Source organism: Lampris incognitus, chromosome 19, assembly GCF_029633865.1.
Source record: "Lampris incognitus isolate fLamInc1 chromosome 19, fLamInc1.hap2, whole genome shotgun sequence".
Lineage (NCBI taxonomy): Eukaryota > Metazoa > Chordata > Actinopteri > Lampriformes > Lampridae > Lampris > Lampris incognitus.
The window spans coordinates 8,123,862-8,147,122 of record NC_079229.1 but is presented as its reverse complement, the minus strand read 5'-3'; the positions used below and the strand labels follow the sequence as shown (position 1 = coordinate 8,147,122).

General features: G+C 48.9%; 1 protein-coding gene across 1 annotated transcript in view; it reads left to right on the top strand.

Moving 5' to 3' along the window:
* LOC130129835 (receptor activity-modifying protein 3-like) overlaps positions 1-23,261 on the top strand; it is a 50,544-nt gene that overhangs the window by 7,951 nt on the left and 19,332 nt on the right. The window lies entirely within an intron of this gene.

The window sequence follows — 23,261 nt, the reverse complement described above, 5'->3', positions numbered from 1 at the left end:
CGCTCGGATGGGTGTTTGAACTTCCTAAATTTCCTCACTCTCCTTGCTCACACTGGAAGTCTCACGCTGGCGCCATGAGTGGTGTTTTCCTCCATGCGCCCAACAGATTCTCCCCATTATTCATGTTTAACAGACGCTCTTGGTTCTATTTATATATACCACCACCCATGACCCCATCGGACCATGTTGGTTCCCATGTCCACCGTCAGGTCTGTTGGATAGTGGATATTTCATGGGGCCTTTTAATAGACTTAAACTTGCTTTTTAACTGATTGTACAATGTCTGAGCGCATCCCAGATAGCAAAATTGCTGTGGGCCGGACCCGTCCCACACCCGACACTTCATCCGGCCCACATACCGCGTGGAATGATGGCACTTAGGCGGTCCCCTCCTGTTTGTCAGATCTGGGCCAGAACCAAGCCATGGCAATGCCGCATGTGCCACATATTTGCCAAAGGTGGCCCATATTTGTTTTGTGATAGTTGGGCCACATTCACAACACACGGGCCACGTCAGGGTCACATCCAGATTACATGTTGCCAAGAGCACCACATCTTTGCCAGAAAAGGCCCACATTTAATTTGGCATATTTGGGCCATATTTGCTCTTATACACATGGGCCATTTCAGGTTCACATCCATTTTGTCAGGGCCAGAAGAAGGCCATCAGTGCCGCATCACTGCCTGAAGTGGCCCACATCCGGATGCTGTCTGGGTGGGCTCTTTCTCAGTAACATGCACTGTGACACACGCAACCTCATTTACACACACTGACCCTAGCTAGATGACTAACAGTCAGCATGTTCTGCTGTTGACCGTGGGCGGAGCAGCTTCCATGGGTCACTTCACAGCTAACGGCGTTGCCGCAGGGAAAACTAGCAACATTCATTTACTCCGCCTGCCAGATTTATTATTTAAACGTTAGCCAAAAGGTCCCCTTGGTGATTCCTCGTTCCAGTGTGTAGATAAACAAGTCTAGTGTTGCAAACTGAGCCTTGCCGCTTTAAGGAGGGGGGCTTCGCGGCGAGCCGTGTGTGTATGCTTATTTTTTTTAGCCGCAGCCACAGAGATAGCAGTGTGCCGACAGATAGCAAGGTTGCCGCCGTTGCCAAGTGATGCTTTTTATGCATCAGAGGGAGGCTGTGTGTTAAAATGTACTGCAGTGCTGAAATAAAGTGCCCGGTTCTCCACTGAGAGCTGGTCCGGCCTCTGTGAAGTTTGTTACCAGCTCCGACTCCCAGGCTAAACTAAACAGGCTAGCGAGACTCCAGAGGCTTCCAACTACAGGGTTCGGGGCCGTGAAGCTGGAGAGGTTAAGACCTATAGGATACTATGGCTGGGCCACATTTACAAAGTGGCTGTTTCGAAATCGGTTCCGTGAACAGCGGCTGTACTGGCCAGCAGTTTTCAAACCCTGGTTATTTACACGGTTAAATTTATTCTTCATATGCAGTAATTCCCTGGCCACAACCGCCGCTGCCATGATCACTGGAATGTCTTCAGTTACCACCAACTCTCAGTAATGTTCACGCTAACTGCGTGTGGCCATTAGCGCTGCTGTTTGTGAATACGAGCAGCAATATATTATGTTTAAAATGCAACCCGATTGATTGATTGATTGATTGATATTTGTGTGTGTGCAGAATTAAACGCTCGCTTCAAAAAAACAAAAACAAAAACAAACGCTCACTTCCGTGTTTACCAGCGACGTCATTGGTCGGCCGGCCAATCGTGTAACTTCAGTGACGTCGTTGGTCGCCGCTAGCTTGAACCCGGCCGTCCGACCGATGGTGAATCTCCATCACTCACTCACAGACAACCGCATGTGTGTCTAGGCGTGGCCCCGCTGTTGCGCCCCGGCCAACAAGAGGTGGGAATTTGAGTCCAGGGCCACTGTAAACACGGGACAATCAACACCCCCCTCCCCAAATAATCCTTGCCCTCAAATACAGGGTGAAAATGAAGCGAATTCTCAGCAAAGAGTAAAGATGAGGGGCATACTAAATCTCACGGCCAGTTAAGTTTTACAAGTTTGTTGCCTTATGAAGGCAGACTGGTTAAAAAGCTGACAGGGAACCGGATTTGTTGTGTTTTCTGCTGTTTAAACACAATTAGGAGGACACACTTCCACTTACATAACATTAAGAGCCGTTGAACCAGTTAATGGAGCAGCTAGCTGCAAAAAAAAAAATCGCATGTTCGATAACAGTGGATTTGAGACCGATGACAGTAAAGGCTGATATAACTCAGCCCTGAATATCACGATGCATGCCTCTAAATCAAACAGTATAGGGTTGGTAGCGGATATCGGATGATTTCGGAGTCGCTCCATTTGCTCTAGAAGGAATTCAGACGTTGGTATAAATGCCTGGCGTCAGAACGTGTCTCCATGAAGCTGTGTGGAGACAAATCAGGTTGTCATTGGTTTCCAGAAGCCATGTCAGAGCAGCAGCAAGAGGGCAGAGTTGGAGCAGGATGGTTGGCCGACCTGCTTGCTTCCCAGGAGAGATCCCAGTGCTGTGGATTCCCAGCTCATCCCAACATATGACAGCATGAAGACTGGGCTGTCATTCACAGAGCTGAAAATAAATAGAGGAAGCGCTAATAGGTGAAGTGAAACTCGCTCTGTCGAATGAAGTTGAATGGAGGAAGCAAATGACCCAGATCCGCGCTGACACGAGTTAGCCCTCTCCAAAAGACGAGGCAGGGTTAAATAGAGAACAAGGAATAGATTGCTCAAGGAATATCCGGATGAATACGAATTAGCTGAATCCGAAAGGGCCGCCGGGCGGCCTGCAGAAGTTGGACGGCGTGTGTGCTGTTTGAAGTCAGTTGCTGACATTGACACATGGGCTGTCTGACTCGTTTTGTTGTGCGGCTGTGTTTTATGTGGATCCATTTGTGTCTCTTTCCCTCAGACTGAGCCTGGCTGTGTGCTGTCCTGCTCTCAAGCCAACGTCTTTGGCATCGTGACTGTTTAACTTAACACAAACACAGCTGAGAGAAATGCTATCCTTCGCTGCAGGCTTGTGCTGCCATGCATGCACCCCCCCCATCACCTTATATTCACTTATTTTTGACATTTTTCAATGGTACTAAAGGCTTTTTTGCATATTTGAGCTGGGGAAAAGACGCACTAAAGGTTCATTCTCCATATCTGTACTTGCCAGTGACCTTCTTCATACGGACAGAGGCGTTGATAGTTGTTGTCCTGACTACTGCTTTACCGTTGCCGGAGTCCGGATTCAAACAGCTTGTTTATCCGCAAGAAAATACGGGCTCTGCCGCACTTTAACCTCTAGATTTACACCGCCGTCCTCGCGTTGCGTAGCTATGCAACTGTTATTTGCAGCGAGGCTATTTGCTGTTTTCCTCGGTTTGCACGAAGCTGTACCGAAGCCGGTGATGAATAACCTCCGTGAGATTGTTTTTACCCCCGTTTTCCTCTCAGCGGCGGTGCCCTCATGCAGCCGAGTAGTCCTCTGTGGTTTGATAAACGATAGTAGAGAGGCTCCAGGCCATTTTTGTGATTTTCTTTTAGGAAAAATACCCATTTACACATATGGAAATGTTGTTGCAGGCCTGGCTGGGACAATGTTGCCTCCTCCGCACTTTTTTTTTTCTTTTTCTTTTTTACGTCTCTGTCGATTTTCTTCGCAAATGGAGAAGAAATGAAAATTTCAACAGGCTTGGCTGAATGGGAAGCCGCTCGGCTCCCGTGCCAATTCACTGCAACTCCTTATCTGTAACCGACAGCCTGCATCAGTTATTGTGTGAGGACATAAATACTCAAGCACGCATCTAAATGCACACACACACACACACACACACACAACTTGAAAAGCATTCTTAAGGCATTTTGGATTTCCATGGATGGATCAACCAATCAGTCAATCAAGTTGCATTTTATATAGCGCTTTTCCAGCTGCGACAGCCACTCGAAGCGCTTTACATTTCTGGTCAAATCTGAATTTCAGACACCTGTCACAACACAACACAAGCCGTTTTCTGTACAGTCGCTACCTATTTGGTATGCGTAAGGCCGCCGAAATGTGATTTACGACGATTAACTTATTCACACGTGTATTACAAAAAGATTCGACGTGGACCGTTGGAGACTACTGGCGTTAAGCAGACCGGCGACAGTCGGTCGCTATGCAGATAAGGGATTGTCGACAGCAGAGGAATGGTCACCATAAACTACCAAGTTATTTTGCTGCACCTAACGTGACCATTCCCATTATTACCACGTGGGAAGGAATGGGAGTCTCTTAACAGCACACGGACTTTGCACATTAACACGGCCCGAATGGGTCGCCATGGTAACCGTTCTAATAGATTTAATCATTTCAGCGCATGCCAGGCTAACCACGTGCATAAAAATCGGTTGTCACTCAGCAAGTCAAACAGACTGACGAATGGAGGACGTTGCTGACTAGTGGGCCGCTGTTGCAGCAGTGTCGTCAACCAGCACCTGCTACCATCATCGTTACCGTTGGGCTCACATGATATTTAACATTTAATGGATGCTTCCATCCACCCATCCATCCATCCATTATCCGGACCACTTATCCTGCTCTCAGGGTCATGGGGATGCTGGAGCCTATCCCAGCAGCCATTGGACGGCAGGCGGGGAGACACCCTGGACAGGCCATCAGGCCATCACACACACACACACACACACATTCATGCCTAGGGACGATTTAGTATGGCCGATTCACCTGACCTTCATGTCTTTGGACATAAACAAAATGCTCACGTGGTTGCAACGCTCGATAGTTAAAGGTTCACTAAACTCTAGCTTCCCCGCATGAGTGACACTCGTTAGCTTGTAGACAGATGATTTGTGTCCGTAGGGGCCAAAACAACCAGTTCTGGCAGTAACTTTCTCCCCCAACAGTAGTCGTAGGTTACTGTGATGAAGGCCATTGGTCTCTGGAAAGTCCTGTCATGCAATTTCTCTGTCTATGTTTCAGTCTGGCGGCACGGTGGCGCAGTGGTCGCCTCAAAGCAAGAAGGTCCTGGGTTCGAGCCCCGGGGTAGTCCAAACTTGGGGGTCGTCCTGGGTTGTCCTCTGTGTGGAGTTTGCAGGTTCTCCCCGTGTCTGTGTGGGTTTCCTCCGGGGGCTCCGGTTTCCTGCCACAGTCCAAAGACATGTAGGTCAGGTGAATTGGCCGTGCTAAATTGTCCCTAGGTGTGTGTGTGTGTGTGTGTGTGTGTGTGTGTGTGTGTGTGTGTGTGTGTGTGTGTGTGTGTGTGTGTGTGTGTGTGTGTGTGTGTGTGTGTGTGTGTGTTGGTCCCGTGATGGCCTGGCGGCCTGTCCAGGGTGTCTCCCCGCCTGCCGCCCAGTGGCTGCTGGGATAGGCTCCAGCATCCCCGCGACCCTGAGAGCAGGATAAGCAGTTTGGATAATGGATGGATGGATGTTTCAGTCTGTCCGACTCGTCCTTTTCCTACCTTTTGTGCCCTCTTCCTCTCCTCTTCTCAACCCGGCTAACTTGCGGACCAAGTTTGCAGTCTTCGCTGTGTTTGAAGCTCGTTCAAAGAGTCCATGGTGCTGTTTCAGATGCCGTTCCCACGAGACAGGAAAGAGCGTCTGATCCAATGCGCCACTTTCACTCATGCCCCTTTGTGTTTTTATGCTTTGCCTGCCAGTTAGTTGGTTAGTTTCCCTAGATGTCTGTCTCTCCTCCTTTCTGTTTCTTCAAGGCGATGCGCTTCTCCAGACGCCGAGCGAGAGGCAGCACCGTGTGTTTGAGATCTCTGGTGCACGGTGTGCATTACTCTGACAGACGGAAGTTCATTCACTTCAAATAAAACCCACTTCGTGTTGCTGCTGGTGTTGTGGGTGCATTGGGGGGGGGCGGTGTCGCCGTGCTACAAGTTGGCTTTATTCTGTTCATACACCGAACACCTAAACATACGCCTTTAAACAAACATGGCTTTGGTCTGTCTTTTTACTGTCGCCCTGTACTGTAAGACTTGGAGATGAGGGGCGAGACGCAGCCGTCATGGTGATGGTCAATAACCGTGTCTAAGGAGGTATCCCTCATATCTGAGTCAAGGGAAGAAAGTACGAAACCATACATGGTTTGCAGCAACATGCATTGGAAGAATGTTTGTTGTTGAAGGTCCTGGGTTCGAACCACAGGCCGTCCCGGGTCCTTTCCGTGTGGAGTTTGCAAGTTCTCCCCGTGTCTGCTTGGGTCTCCTCCGGGTGCTCCAGTTTCCTCCCACCCTCAAAAAGACATGCATGTTAGGGTTAATACTCCTGCCTGTGCCCCTGAGCAAGGCAATGGGAAGAAGAACTGGAGTTGGTCCCCGGGCGCTGCAGCTGCCCACTGCTCCTATACAATAGGATGGGTTACATGCAGAGGATGAATTTGTTGCAAGAATACAATGACAAAATAAAGTGATGATCATTCATTTCAACAAGAAGAAGACATTTTTATTGTAGGCTAGAGTGAAAGTGTTCTCTGGGGACCAACTCCAGGTCTCCTTTCCACTGCCTTGCTCAGGGGCACAGGCAGGAGTATTAACCCTAACATGCATGTCTTTTTGATGGTGGGAGGAAACCGGAGCGCCCGGGAGGAAACCCACGCAGACACGGGGAGAACATGCAAACTCCACACGATAAGGACCCGGGACGGCCTGGGGTTCGAACCCAGGGCCTTCTTGCTGTGAGGCAGCGGCGCTAAGCCCTGGGCCACCGCGCTGCAGTGAAGGTCAGATGAGATCCCGGTATCGGGACAAAGCCTGCAGTCGTTTGATGCTCATGACTTCTAGAAACTTCTAGGCTTTAAACATCTTCAGCTGGCTTGTCAATCGGTTCAGCCTTTAAACAGTGGCGTGACAGGGGACATCCCTGCTAAATTCAATATGATTTAATGGGTATACGATCATGGGGTAAGATGTTTGTTGAGACTAGAGATGGGTATCGTTCCAAGTTTTTTTTTCCTGATACCGATACGAAAATGATTCTTTTAAAATGTTACCAGTGTCAAAACGGGGCTTGAACCCGACACCTTCTTTAAAATGAAGAGCAAATGACGACGTAGAGAATTTCCCTTCAATTGCAAAGGCGGCAAAGAAGTGGGACAACATTAACCCGTCTTAACTGCTCAAATTTTACTTGTAATAAATAAAAACAAAACACTCAAATTCAAACCATTTGTTGCACGTCCCACTGTGGATCTCTTTGGGTAAATTACCTCCGCGCGTAAGACGGTTTCGCGTTGGGCATTCTGACGTCGGTTTAACGTAACATCACCCTCTGTCGCTTGTTGTTGACCGAATGAGTGAACGTGAAGCGAAGGCGTGCGACGAGGTCAAAGGTCAGCGCACTAAGCAATGCCTCTACTGCAGGCTGCAGCTTGCATTTCAGAGCAAAAGAGTCAAGGCAAGTTTATTTTGTGTAGCCCAAATTCACAAGGTAGGGTGGAAAACAGAGAGTGAGTGGTGCAATAATGAGGGCACCAAAATCCCAATTGTGTCTCGGTCTCGGTCCGGTGGGCGTCGGTTGTGTGGCAACCGGCCGTAGTTTCACTCCCCAACCCCAGTTAAAGACAGAGATGGCTGCTAGCCCAATACTTTGGTCACAACCTCAAAACTGAATATCCTTATTTACCTTTGATTGCCATCCATTGGGAGAGTAATTTCTGTTTAACTGATTGATGGAAGGCTTTAATCCTGGTCTAAATTTGAGTTAACTGCAGGTTAGTAATAGATATAGTGTTGACTCTGTTGTCTTGACACTCCTTTATCTTGTCATCTACATCTGTAATTTAGCCTCCGTAACATAACTCATCAGAGCACAGCGGCCCTCTGTGTGAAAACAGACTCCGTCTATTTTAGTCTTTCCCCTTGGCGGAGTCCTCCATGAACCTCCTGCTAAAGCAGTGATTCTCCACCTTTTTGGGGTCCTGGACCCCCTGCGTATTTTTGATCTACCCTGAGGACCCCTCCACCTGATTTTGGGGGAGGGGGGTTGCAATTTGATAGAAACAGTAGAAACTGCATTTTAAATTGCATTATAGCATTTATTCACTCTTTGGGGCAAAAATAAGAGCTTTCAGTTGTAACTTAGATATAGTTAACAAAACAGAATTCTTATGCAGTAACTTTCAGATATATGTAACAAAACAGAATATGTATTCAGTAACTTTCAGATATATGTAACAAAACAGAATATGTATTCAGTAACTTTCAGATATAGGTAACAAAACAGAATATGTATTCAGTAACTTTCAGATATATGTAACAACACAGAATATGTATTCAGTAACTTTCAGATATATGTAACAACAGAATTCTTATGCAGTAACTTTCAGATATATGTAACAAAACAGAATATGTATTCAGTAACTTTCAGATATATGTAACAAAACAGAATATGTATTCAGTAACTTTCAGATATATGTAACAACACAGAATATGTATTCAGTAACTTTCAGATATATGTAACAACACAGAATATGTATTCAGTAACTTTCAGATATATGTAACAACACAGAATATGTATTCAGTAACTTTCAGATATATGTAACAAAACAGAATATGTATTCAGTAACTTTCAGATATATGTAACAAAACAGAATATGTATTCAGTAACTTTCAGATATATGTAACAACAGAATTTTTATGCAGTAACTTTTAACAATGCAAACGGGAGCGAGATCTCTTATTAAAATACAACAAATTACACTTGTGAAACAGATGTAATTAGAGAACAAAGTCCTGTTACCCTTTATAGTTTAGGTAGATAAAGGTCTCAGTCACATTTGAGTGAAATAATCCTATTTCTATAAATGTCATAGGATCTTTTTTTTAAAGATATTTTATTTTCACGGACCCCTTGCAATTACACCACGGACCACTAGGGGTCCGCGGACCCCCGGTTGAGAAACGCTGTCCTAAAGGATGCAGACATGTCTGAGATTTGTTCAACATCTACAGGTTGGCCACGTCATGAGGATTACATGTTCAAATTCGCTCAGTTTGGTTCCTGAACTAAAGGCTTTATGGACTGAATTAACGAGGGTCGTTACAGAAGGGTGGATGTAGGACCATAAATCCTGTAAACCATGCTAATGGGGGGGTTCAGTCTTTTATGATATTATAGTCGCCCGTCAGCGTGCCCAAATCCTCGTCCCTTTCTCTCCGCCTCCCAGGTGACAGGGAGCTAATTAGACAACCGGTTTGAAGGTTGTATTGTGAAACAGCGTGACTTTGGGAGGCCGGGGCTGCCATTAGAGTTATATCATCTTCTTCTTCTTCTTCTTGTGTCAGTTAAGCACATCAGAGATTTCTGCCCTCCGCCTCCAGCTCGTTCGTCTTGTCCACAGACGCCAGTGGGTGATGGAAAGATGCTATTTCTGGTTTTCTCGCTGTGTGGTAAATGCATAATCGCCAAGGGCCAAAAAGACAAGCTGACGAAATATTCATGTTTCTGGTCGCTTCCCCCCGGATAGTCATTTTTTATTTAGTCCTGTCAATAACGCTGTCCAGCGTACCCAGTTATATAGCCACAGGGGTGCTATTCCCAACGCCACACGTCCCGGTAACCTCTGCTGCGTGCTCGGAGCCAATGGATTTTCAAAGTTCGACAATGTTTGAAAATAGTATTACAGTTGTTAAAATGTTAATTTTGGTGCCAGTCGTTTCCTAGCAGACATACTAACATATGCAATGCATTAACATCTCAAGTGGGTGTTTATCTCGACAGAATATAGAGTTTAAAAACCACTGCGGTCATTTTGACCGCCCAGGGTCGTTTTAGGTGGGAGTGAAATCCCGGTCGTCCTAGCGGCTCGCTGTTTATCCTCACGAGCGCTGAAGCGTCGGTGTAGGAGGAGCCTCGGCCGTCTGTCTCACTGATGAGGACACGACCTCAGAGCTGGCCTCCCTGTAAAGGAGGAATAAGGAGCGAAGCACATATAAAACACACAGCCAGACTCTCGCAAAAGCCGACTTAAAAGCCAAAAGCTTCATGTTGTCTCAGCAGTAAATATAGCGGGGCTTGTCAGAGGTGTAGGGCCTCTTTGGGAATCTACTTACGTTCTAGTCAAACTCCGTCCGCCCCACCTTTCCGATTTCTTTCTCCGCGTCGTATTTCTGCTACATGTGTTCACCATCAGCCGAACAACAGCGGAGTGTTTTCATTGATTTGAATTTAGCATTTTGAAATACATTTCTGACTCCAGAAAGGACTTACATCAGTACCAGATGCCGCAGGGATAGGCTTTATTTTGGCGCTAACGTCACCATTAAATCGACGAGGGATTGGCTCCGCTGCACACTCGACACGTTCCCTGCCACCGGACTGTCGCTTCAGCGTCGTTGTGTCTTAAGTTGTGTCTTGAAACCGCTTCACACCGGTTTTTCTGACAAACGTGCACTCGCAAGTATGTCCTTCACAAATTCTTCACAGCAATCTCAGTGATGTGTGTAAGCTCCATTTTCAAAGTAAGCTGTGGTTCGGGCGTCCGGGTGGCGTGGCGGTCTATTCCGTTGCCTACCAACACAGGGATCGCCGGTTCGAATCCCCATGTTACCCCCGGCTCGGTCGGAAGTCCCGGCAGGCACAATTGGCCGTGCCTGCGGCTGGGAAAAGTACTGAGTCCAGCCCCTCTCCAGGTGTTTGGTACCAGAGCCCGTGCTATGTGTGGAGGTGAGCCCAACTGTATCTAGTTGGTACCGCTCCACCTCCCGCACCAGCTCAGGCTCCTTCCCTGCCAGAGAGGTGACAGTCCACATCCCGACGACCAATCTGCGATGCTGGAAGTCAGCGACTCGACCCCGGAAAAGCGCCTGAAAATGAGAGATGAGATGCGGGTGGGAAGCCGGATGTGGGTGTGTGTCCTGGTCGCTGCATTAGCGCCTCCTCTGGTCAGTCAGGGTGCCTGTTCGGGGGGCTGGGGGGGGGGGAAATAACGTGATCCTCCCACGCGCTACGTCCCCTCACTGCCAGGTGAAAAGAAGCAGCTGGCGACTCCCCATGCACCGGAGGAGGCTTGTGGTAGTCTGCAGCCCTCCCCGGATCGGCAGAGCGGGTGGAGCAGAGACCGGGACGGCTCGGAAGAGTGGGGGTAATTGTCCGGATACAATTGGGGGCAAAAAAGGGGGGGGTAAGCTGTGGTTCTTCTGTTGCGCAGTGCCGAAAAAAGGGGAACCATAGGCTCTCAAACCTTTGGAGTAAGATCAGCTGTTTTCATTTTGTTAGACGGGACTGTAATTCCAGTCCAAAAACACAAAGTGCAAAGAAGTACCTGCGTTGACAGACAGCGGGGACTCGTACTTCTAAGTCTTGCAGCGTTAGTGCTTTAACACCAGACACTGGACCGGCTGAGCTGCACAACACTAACCAAATCAGTCAAAACACAAGTTACTGCAGGTAGTACGACAACTGAAACGTCTCCTTAGCTTTACAGCGAGAGAGTTACGACTTCACAAACTAGTCATTTGACCCCCCCCCCCCCAAAAAAATCCAAACCCTTTTTTGTTTCCCTCAGGTCATCCTCGATGTGACCCGCATTCTTTTGCAGCCAAACCTAAACACTCGCTTCCCGGGAGGGCGGTGTTTTCATTGATCTGCTGTGCATCAATTGTTTGTCTGCAGGCAGTGGACGCGGTGGGTGGCGTGCTGGGACGAACCACATTAAAGCTCTGCGTACTGCATCTACTCTTCAAAGCACAGGAAAGTAGACAAGGTTCCTGAAACCTCTGACCAGTACCGTCCACCGACGAGAAGGTCCTGGTCACCAGAAATAAATCCAGCGATTCAAGAACAGGAAGGTGTGCTGAGGGGGGGGGGGGGTTAATCCGGGAGGGTCGCTCAAGGGAAATGCTTTGCATATCTACAATATGCAAGTACATTTGTAAGAAAATGGCAAACCGGGTCTCTGCTAGTCCGGACCTGAGCCCAGCACCCGGTCTGTCAATTCTGTATATTTTTGATTTTAGTTTTCATCTGCTTACCTTTTCTATTTCACCTTGTCTGGACGGTCTCTCTGCCAGTGGCGTGTCCAGATTGTTTTGAGTGGGGTGGCCCGAGTGGGGCACTGACGTATGCGGGGGTGGCTTGAAGCGGGGGGGTCTGGGGGTCCTCCCCCAGGAAGTCTTAAGCATCAACACTTCATTTCCTGCATTCTGATGAATTTTGATTCTCTGCTGCTGCCTCGTCTTTGGGTTCTGGCATCTAAGGAATCCTGCGTTTTGTGGTGCGGCCTCAGGCTTTCTTCTGTCGGCGACGATAGATTAGAAATGATTCGTGTGATCGGCCCAATGGTCCCAGGAGATGGATGGATTGTTCTGCCTCTCTCTCTCGGTGTTTCTCTGTCACGCCTTTGTTCTTTTGATCTAACCTCCTTTCTCCTCTCGTCTTTCCCCCTCCAAACACTGCCCGTCTGTCTGTCTGTCTGTCTGTCTGTCTGTCTGTCTGTCTGTCCATCTCTTTGTCTGTAAGAGGGCGTCTGTCTCTGTGAGGAAAGACAGGCAGACTCAGAGAGAGGGCGAGACAGAGAAAAACACAGACAAAGGTATTGCAGAGATCCTCGAGACCCCGCGGTCCAAGACGCTATTTCGCCTTTTGAAAGGAAAGTTTACATGAATTCAGAGTGACTTTTTCCCACTGGTCTACTCTCAGCCAAATGTCAAAGTGCATTCTTTGACATTTTTTGTTTTACAGTCTGATTAAAACTGAAAACTGTACCCAACCGCCCTGCAGCGACTGACCTCAGGTGCATCCAGAAGTCCTTTTCCATGCACCAGAGTTGTCTCTGATATGGTTGGAGTCTATCTGTCTATCAGGAACATTTTCTTTTTTCTTTTTTTTAATTTCCCCCCCCTTTTTTCTCCCCAATTGTACCTGGCCAACTACCCCACTCTTCCTGGTCGCTGCTCCACCCCCTCTGCTGATCCGGGGAGGGCTGCAGACTACCACATGCCTCCTCCCATACATGTGGAGTCGCCAGCCGCTTCTTTTCACCTGACCGTGAGGAGTTTCGCCAGGGGGATGTAGTGTGTGGGAGGATCATGCGATTCCCTCCCAGCCCCCCCCCCCCGAACAGGTGCCCCGACCAACCAGAGGAGGCGCTAGTGCAGTGATCAGGACACATACCCACATCCGTCTTCCCAACCACAGACACGGCCAATTGTGTCTGTAGGGACGCCCGACCAAGTAACACGGGGATTCGAACTGGCGATCCCCATGTTGGTAGGCAACGGAATAGACCGCCACGCCGCCCTACATGAGCATTTTCAACCTTATCTGTCTCCCTGTAACAGGGATAGCACATGGAAAACCGTTGCAGTTGTTCCCCATCGTTCCTGCATCTCTGGGGCGGCAGCAGAGTTTTTTCCCCGGCCGCCAAGCGACGTATCGTGATGTCAGTTGTTGGACAATAAAACTGCAGCCTAGTTGGGTTTCTATTCAAAAAATACACACTTGTTCTCTCAGCTGTGTAAATGACGTCCCACAACAGTAGCGTAGAGGATTTCATTGAGGCTTCTGCTCAGTGCACTGTGGTCCGTGTGGGCGCTGTGGGAAAGACTCTGTCAGCAGGACGACACCGATTTTTCCATCACTGTAGTAGGCAGGGAGGATGTTATTGCTTCAGTCCACTACATTACTCATCAGTTCTGACTGCACTTACTCAGAACAAGTGGTGAGATTTTCCTTTAAAGGAGAATATATCTAAAAATGATTAGGGTGTTTCATTTGACAGTATGTGTCATAGTACCGATAGGGTTAAGCGAATTGTGAGAATTCAGAGACAAGATTGTGTGGAGGCAGAAATGTGGAGGGCAGTGGTGGCCGGTGGCCTTTGACCTGTATTGTCCCCGCTGGCTTGCCATACAGCAAAGTAGCTACAATGGATAAGCCCCCCCCCTTTTTCCCCGAATTGTACTTGGCCAATTACCCCATTCTTCCAAGCCGCCCTGGTCCCTGCTCCACCCCCTCTGCCAATCCGGGGAGGGCGGCAGACTACCACATGCCTCCTCTGATACATGTGGAGTCACCAGCCGCCTCTTTTCACCTGACAGTGAGGAGTTTCACCAGGGGGGACGTAGCACGTGGGAGGATCACGCTATTCCCCCCAGATCACCCTCCCCCCTGAACAGGCACCCTGACTGACCAGAGGAGGCGCTAGTGCAGCAGCTACCAGGGCCGCTACGGTACCCGGATGCTCTGCATGGATAAGTTAACATTGCAGTGAACTGGCAACACTAACTAATTAGATGGCAGGGCTGTCAACTTCCAGGGACACCTTTGTATGAGATTCCGAGCAGGTGGTGGGTTGTACGGCAGTAGTCATTATTGCAGAAGGGGTGAGTGTTTTCTCTCCCCTCCAAATACCCGAACAAAGTTTTAACAAGCAACAGTCACTTTGTGAGACCGAATGTTTAATCATGAATATAAGTTTGAAAAGTTATCCCTGTTAATTTACCTCGTTACCTTTTATCAAATTCCGTCTGGGTAACAAAATGTCTCCTGTGGTGAAGTCCTCTCACAGACAGACAGACGCTCTCTATTTAAAGAGAACCCCTATCGGCTAACTACACCCGAGTACTCTCACACTCGAGATACAGAGAAACGTTCAGCGGCGGCGGAGTTGGACGGTCCACGTGAGGAGGAATAAAGTGGGACTTGTAGTTCCTGGAAACGAAACAAATATATGCCATGAGTGTGTATGAGGCTCAAACTGTGTGAGTCTCAAGCTCAATGTGTGAGGTTTGGCGTCTCTGAGACAAGTCTGTTAGACTGCATCATGTCAGAGGTCTGCAATGGCCCGGAACTGCCTGACCCGTGTCACCGGCTCACAGGCGATGCTGATTTTTGTGTCCAAGATGAAGCACAAAAAGCAAGCGAAACCCCAATCCAGTTCCTTTTTAATGAAACCAGCCAGCCCGTCTCTTGCGTTCCCTGCGTCAAACATGTCAATTTAGACGCGAACGAGCATTCGATGGACGCACAAACTGCACACACGCACATTTGCACACAGAAACGAGACAGTGAGTAAAGCAGAACACAACTTAATCAACTTGCCACCAGTTCGAGGAGCCGGAGTCAATGCAGGAGCCATCAACTCAGCCAGCGTTGAGGCCTCCAAGGCACACGTTAGCACGCACACGTTAGCGCGCACACGTTAGCGCGCACACAGTGACAGCTCATGGAGAAAAAGTGCCATCAGCGGAGCCAACATGGAGGCTCTCCCTTGTTGTGTGGGCATATGACAAGTCGCTCACCCATCCCTTTACTTTTATTGTCTCAGACACACAAAGTTGTGCCCATTTGGCTGGTACCGACTTGTGTTATAGAGAGAACGAGTCGGCGGGTGAATAATTAAAGCGCATTGCATGCCTCAGACGGCACCCAGCAGGAAAAGGAAATACACCTCAGCTGAAATAGTTTCCATTTAATTTCAGGTCATTGCACCGTTTTACTCACCGAAGACACATGGAAATGTTTAAAAGACAACACTAACGCCACAACCCACAACATCATAATATTCACTCAGAGGATGTTATTTCAAGGTAATCAATTGAAGGTGACCAAGACCCTCGAGGTTCCCTTTCACCAAACCACAGACCACCTGTGCTGTGACGGGAACCGACGCCTGTACTTTATTATACGTTAATTCTTCTGACTATTAAAGAAGGACTCCGAGGTAGGCGTTCGCAGTCGTCCCCTGTCCAGCTTGACCGAGCTTATGCAAACCCACAAGCAAGACTCCGAGCAAAACACCAAGATGCTGATGTGCAAGGCTGACACACACATTGGTATGGGTGTCTGGAGGGTTAAGCGGTTGACTCATTTCTCCGTCAGTTATTTCTGTTCCTGGTTTTAGTAGATTTGCCAATCGTTCTTACCTCATCCCGATGCTGTCTTTTGTATCCGCTGGTGAAAAACGGTCTCGGCTGAAATGTTTTTAAATTCCGTAAAACCACAAAATGGGAGAAGTCAGCAAATATTTTCCAAAAGCGGTGCATTTAATCCAGAAGACAGTGCTGCTGTAGCGGCACAGAAGTAAAGATGGGCGAGCCCCCTCATCGGTCTTCCCCAATGTGGAATGTTGGCAGAAGCATTAAAATAACCTACGCCTGCTATTTATAAAACACCTGGGAAATTCCAGTTTGGACCAAAACATCTTCCCATCACACATTAAACGTACTTTGGAATAGTGGCACCCAACCATGTACCATGTACCATGTACCATGTATCATGTATCATGTATCATATACCATGTACCATGTACCACATATCATATACCATGTACCATGTACCATGTGTATGTGTATGTAGGTTACATTCCAGCACTACATGACAGCTGATTTCACTGACACCCCTCAGGAGAGGGAGGGGCCTCCAGGTAGCATACCGGTCTATTCCGTTAACTACCAACACGGGGATCGCCGGTTCGAATCCCCGTGTTACCTCCAGCTCGGTCGGGCGTCCCTACAGACACAATTGGCCATGTCTGCGGGTGGGAAGCTGGATGTGGGTATATGTCCTGGTCGCTGCACTAGCGCCTCCTCTGGTCAGTCAGGGCGCCTATTTGGGGGGGGGGGCTGGGGGGAATAACGTGATCCTCCCACGCGCTACGTCCCCCTGGCGAAACCTCACTGTCGGGTGAAAAGAAGCGGCTGGCGACTCCACATGTATCGGAGGAGGCACGTGGTAGTCTGGATCGGCAGAGGGGGTGGAGCAGAGACTTGGACGGCTCCGGAGAGTGGGGTAATTAGCCGAGTACAATGGGGGAGACAAAGGGAGGGGGCAGAGGGGGTCTCTAACTAGTTAACTAGTTAAATCAGGTGGTGTCATGATTTGTGACCATCCTCCGGCCTCCATGTCAGCCCCCGAGAGCAGGGGTGTCAAACTCCAGGCCTCGAGGGCCGCAGTGTCTGCAGGTATTTGTTGCAACCGTGCACTACACCACCGGATTAAACTAGTTCCTTTCCCTCCTTGATCCAGGAGGTGAGCTAATTAGTCAAATCAGGTGGTGTAGTGCACGGTTGCAACAAATACCTGGAGACACTGCGGCCCTCGAGGCCTGGAGTTTGACACCCCTGCCCTAGAGGAACGCCCCGTTCCCGGGCTTCCGCTTCCTGGGAAGATGAGGGCAGGATAGGAAGTAACAAAGATGTCCAAGGATTCGTTCAGCGGAGTGTACCACTTCTGTTGCCGGCGTCTTGTGTTGCATCAGGTTGAACAGCGGTATCTAGCGGAGCTCCCGTGCAACAGCCTCCGTTCTCTCCGCTGTTTCTGTTCTGCGAGGGGGTTTGTTTTTTTGGGGAAGGGTCTTTGAAGAGCGGTACGATGACAACATGCGGACTCAACCCTGCGCCGAATAGCGTGCCTCTCGCTGGCTTGTACATCCAGCCAGTCTGATTCAGTTCCCCCTCTAGCCTAGAATAGCTCTGCTCGGCCCGCGTGGCTTTAGCTTGGCCCGATGGAGAACGACGTCCACGCGTCATCCGAGCTGACAGCTGGGCTGAAGTACAGAGGATTTAGGGCTCGAGGCTTGCTCGCAAGTCTCCTGCAGCAGGGGAGGGAAGGAGTGTCCCCTTTAGGCCGGTTACCAAACTGAAACCTGATAAAACTGCAGCTTCTTTACTGTCCCGCTAGTATCAAACTCTTGACTCCTTCCTTCAGAGTACAGGAGGAGAGATCACGCTGTGCCGCATGTATGGAAACGTATAACGATGACTCGTGCGAGTTTTACCAACACTGTTCCCATCAAGTATGGTTCAAGACGAGGGCGTCCGGGCAGCGTGGCGGTCTATTTTGTCGCCTACCAACATGGGGGTGGCCGGGAAAAAGGGAGGGACCCCCCCCCACACCACCCCCACAGACACACACACACACAAAGTGTAGTTCAAGATGGATGGTCTTTCTCTTGGTAGGCTCAATGACTATTTTTCAATCACAGGTTTTGAGTAAGAACACGGGGGGGGGGGGGGTCCTCGCTGCTGTCCGACCTCCTATATATGTAAAAATAAAACAAATAATCCTGCAGAGGGACAAGCCATTTATATGTAAATGTTCCACTATGGTGTTGCATAGATGGGTGGCCTTGATAGGCATAATTAACGAGGGATGGACGTGATCCACGACCGGCGCTCCGGGACGGCGTGTGAATAGGCCTCGTGAGCTCGACTCGGACTCAAACAGCCGTCACGATAAACCCGCTGCCTCCCTCTCCCACCCCGGAGAGACGCGCCGATTGGGACGCGCTTCGGCGTTCATGCAACTCCCAGACTCCCTGCACATCTATCAAGTGTACTGGCAGGCTGCAGGAGCTGTCAATCACACGGACACGCGGCGGCGCTCCCCGATAAACCTCTCTCAGCCCGAATGAACACTGAAGGGAGTTACTCCGCTTCCCGTGCATCTGAATGTGTGCCGCTCCTTCACCCCCCCTCATTCCCTCCCTCTCTCCCCCTCACGTTCACCTGTCATGGCGGCTCTGCTAGTGTTGTTTTATTCGCTGTAATTAAATGTCAGGCATCCGTAAAACAAGCAGCTCCGTCCCCGCCACTCTCGTTGAGAGCAGACTGTTTATTTTGGCAGGTTGTTGCGTGGCTCATTTCTCGGCTCCTGGTTAGCGCTTCATCATTTATCGGCTTAGAAGAAGACGTAGGGGGCGTCTGGGTAACGTGGGGGTCTGTTCCGTTGCCTACCAACACGGGGCTCGCCGGTTCGAATCCCCGTGTTACCTCCGCCTCGGTCGGGCGTCCCTACAGACACAGTGGGCCGTGTCTGCGGGTGGGAAGCCGGATGTGGGTGTGTGTCCTGGTCGCTGCACTAGCGCCTCCTCTGGTCGGTCGAGGCGCCTGTTTGGGGGCGGGGACTGGGGGGGGGGGAATAGCGTGATCCTAACATGCGCTACATCCCCCTGGTGAAACTCCTCACTGTCAGGTGAAAAGAGGCGGCTGGTGACTCCACATGTATCGGAGGAGGCATGTGGTAGTCTGCAGCCCTCCCCGGATCGGCAGGGGGGGTGGAGCAGCAATCAGGACGGTGCAGAGAGCCAAGTGCAGTTTGGCTAATGGATGGAATTGGCACATGGGAAGGACCATGTGTCGGCCCTGTGATGGCCCGGCGGCCTCTCCAGGGTGTCTCCCCGCCCGCCACCCAATAACTGCTGGGATAGGCTCCAGCATCCCCCCAACCCTGACAGCAGGATAATGGCTGGATGGATGGATGGATGGCTAGATGGATGGATGGATGGATGGATGGCTAGATGGATGGATGGATGGATGGATGGCTAGATGGATGGATGGATGGATGGATGGCTAGATGGATGGATGGATGGATGGATGGATGGCTAGATGGATGGATGGATGGATGGATGGCTGGATGGATGGATGGATGGCTAGATGGATGGATGGATGGATGGATGGATGGATGGCTGGATGGATGGATGGATGGATGGATGGATGGCTAGATGGATGGATGGATGGATGGATGGCTAGATGGATGGATGGATGGATGGATGGCTAGATGGATGGATGGATGGATGGATGGATGGATGGATGGATGGATGGATGGATGGATGGATGGATGGCTAGATGGATGGATGGATGGATGGATGGATGGATGGATGGATGGCTGGATGGATGGCTGGATGGATGGATGGATGGATGGCCTGATGGATGGATGGCTGGATGGATGGATGGATGGCCTGATGGATGGATGGCTGGATGGATGGATGGCTGGATGGATGGATGGATGGATGGATGGATGGATGGATGGCTAGATGGATGGATGGATGGATGGCTAGATGGATGGATGGATGGATGGATGGATGGCTAGATGGATGGATGGATGGATGGATGGCTGGATGGATGGCTGGATGGATGGCTGGATGGATGGATGGATGGATGGATGGATGGATGGATGGATGGATGGCCTGATGGATGGATGGCTGGATGGATGGATGGATGGCCTGATGGATGGATGGCTGGATGGATGGATGGATGGATGGATGGATGGATGGATGGATGGATGGATGGATGGATGGATGTATGGATGGATGGCCTGATGGCCTGATGGATGGATGGATGGATGGATGGATGGATGGATGGCTGGCTGGATGGATGGATGGATGGATGGATGGATGGCTGGATAGATGGCTGGATGGATGGATGGATGGCTGGATGGATGGATGGATGGATGGATGGATGGATGGATGGATGGATGGATGGCTGGATGGATGGATGGCTAGATGGATGGATGGCTGGATGGATGGATGGATGGATGGCTGGACGGATGGCTGGATGGAAGGGGAAGACGTGGTCGGTCTGCTTATCAATAGCTATGAGATTCATTTGCAAACAAATGAGAAATCTAATGTTAATCGATAGCAACAATCCAAAACGGTCAAATAAAGCCAGCCATTTTGTTTATACTGTACCGTATGTTGTGCGTATAGTGGTACTCCGTCGTGTCCATCTACCTCAGGCATGTGTGTAAGTAACCTGCTAACATCTGTTTCCGCATCTCTGACATATTCTCTGCACCACTGCCCTTTATCGCCTCTTATTTCGCCTGTATATAGTCAGTCCTTGTGTGTATATCTGAAGGTTGTGCTGTAGTGTTGTTACTCTACGTGAAGTACACCGAGAGAGCCACAAAACCATGATTCTGGTTGTGTTTAGGAGAAACTCCAGTACCTCTTGAACTAAGCATGGCCTGATTTGAGAATGAATGTCGTTCGCTACGACATTTAAAACGTCCACATGGCGTACACATCCAGACCGCCGGACAACATACAGCGACCTTTAGAAACCACCGTGCTCCTTATGGGTGAGTATTTTTAGCTTATTTGAACACGGGAACCGTTGAATACACTCGAAAACCGAAATGAATAGAGAACGTAAGGCCTCATGCACAGGGACGAGCACGGGAGGCTGCACGAACACCGGCACCACAACGACAATACGTCGCCAACACAATGTAGGCCGCTTTGAGTGGCGGGAAATCTTGACGTTTACTTGATGGCGCTGTGAGAATACTACTCAGCTCTCCTGTGAACTGATGAGATCTTATGGAGACTACGGTGTGCTGGCCAGATACCCGAGCCCTAACCCCAACGTCGACCACATACGGCAATATAATCCATTTTTAGTGCATTTGGAGAGTCTTCCATGGAGATCAGAACAGTACCCGGAGCATCCGGTTTCTCTAAGGACTATTTTTATGCTCATGCTGTGAACATAGAAGCTCCTGTTTGCCCTTATTGGATGCGGTACACTAGACACACTAGGTACACTAGACACACTAGATGCTGGTTTTGGGCCAGCCTTCATGTGGGTTATTTCAGTCGAAGCGCTGAATGAAAGAGGACACCTGTGGGAAAGGGAGGGCACACAGCCAAGGTCTGATGTAGGAGATAGAGGACAATTTTTATACCCCCCCCCCCCTGAAATGTCCCAAGATATTTGTATTGTTGTGTTCATTGTCATTGTTCTTGGACTACTGTGCAGGAGGCATGCCAAAGCCGGATCCAAATGTCCCTTTAAAAACCTGTGTAATTCCTTAAGGAGAGAGAGATGGAAGAGTTCATACAGTACAGAAGATACTAATACTAATACTAATACTAACACTAATACTAATACTAACACTAATACTAATACTAATACTAGCACTAATACTATCCATCCATCCATTACCCGAACCGCTTATCATGCTGTCAGGGTCATGGGGATGCTGGAGCCTATCCCAGCAGTCACTGGGCGGCAGGCAGGGAGACACCCTGGACAGGCCACCAGGCCATCACAGGACCCACCTACCCTCACACACATACACACAAACACACACACACACCTAGGGACAATGTAGTAAGGCCGATTCACCTGACCTACATGTCTTTAGACTGTGGGAGGAAACCGGAGCCCCCGGAGGAAACCCACGCAGACACGGGGAGAACATGCAAACTCCACACAGAGGACGACCCGGGACGACCCCCAAGGTTGGACTACCCCGGGGCTTGAAGCCAGGACCTTCTTGCTGTGAGGCGACTGCGCTAACCACTGTGCCACCGTGCCGTCTGCACTAATACTAATATTAATACTAATATTAACACTAATACTAATAGTAACACATACTAATACTAAAATTAATGCCAATATTAACACTAATACTAATAGTAACACTAATACTAACACTAATGCTATCACTAATATTAATACTAACACTCATACTAATACTAATATTAATACTGTAACTCACTGTAGCCATCAATTGAAAGCCCACGGCCATCGGACCAGCCTCTAATATTGATACTAATAATAACACTAACACTTATATTAATACTAATACTCATTTTAACACTGACACTAATACTGGTGAGTCTGTATTTATGGGGAGATGGCTCCATGTTACTCTAGCTGTTAAAGTGCCTGGATTGATGGAAGATGAGTATCGTGTGTCTGTTGTTATGGCTGTGGAGAATTGTCCTCTTGAGAAACCATCTGTCTATTTCAAAACGTTTTTCAATCTGGACTTTGGACGTGGCCCACCACATTTTCCTCATGGTGTTTCCCTTTGCCAGAAACACCTTTCCACACTGCTCAGCCCGTACTGATTTATAGTCGGCGTATTGCTCAAAGCACACCGTTCACTTATGATTAAGCAATCGAAAAGTTAATAATTACTGCTCAAGAATCAATTACTGAATAAAACAAGTTAAGGTGACATTTTGAATAGAAGGTGAACCTAAGTAAGGCAGTTCATGATTCTGTTTTTTGTAATTCTTATCTATAATACAGGGCAATAAATCAGTAAATTGATTTGCAAAGTCTACAGTTCCTCTGTGTGTTTCCTAGTGTTGGTGAATACAGGAAGTCAGCAACATTTGGCTTTTTGCGGCGTTGTCCTCTGTGGTAACACTTGGCCATCTAAAACTGTGCAGCATCAAAGTTTCACAATGCAAGACAGCTGCCACAGTCAAGAGAGCAAGTGTCTGGGTCAGAAATGAGGGCAGGAAAGAGACAGAAATAGATTCTCCCAAGTGCCCTTGAGCAAGACATTGAACCCCTAACAGCTCCCGGTGAGCAGGATGGTGCCTTGCATGGCAGCCTCCTCCATCAAGTGTGTGAATGTGAGGCATACACTGTGGAGTGGTTGGTCGACTAGAAAAGCACGATATAAATGCAGCCTTTTTTCATTCTTTGTGTGCGTCAGTAGCCTGTGCGAGTGTGCATTTAGCATTTGAAAACCACACCGATGTGTTAAAAGTGTGTCATGTTTCCTCCCT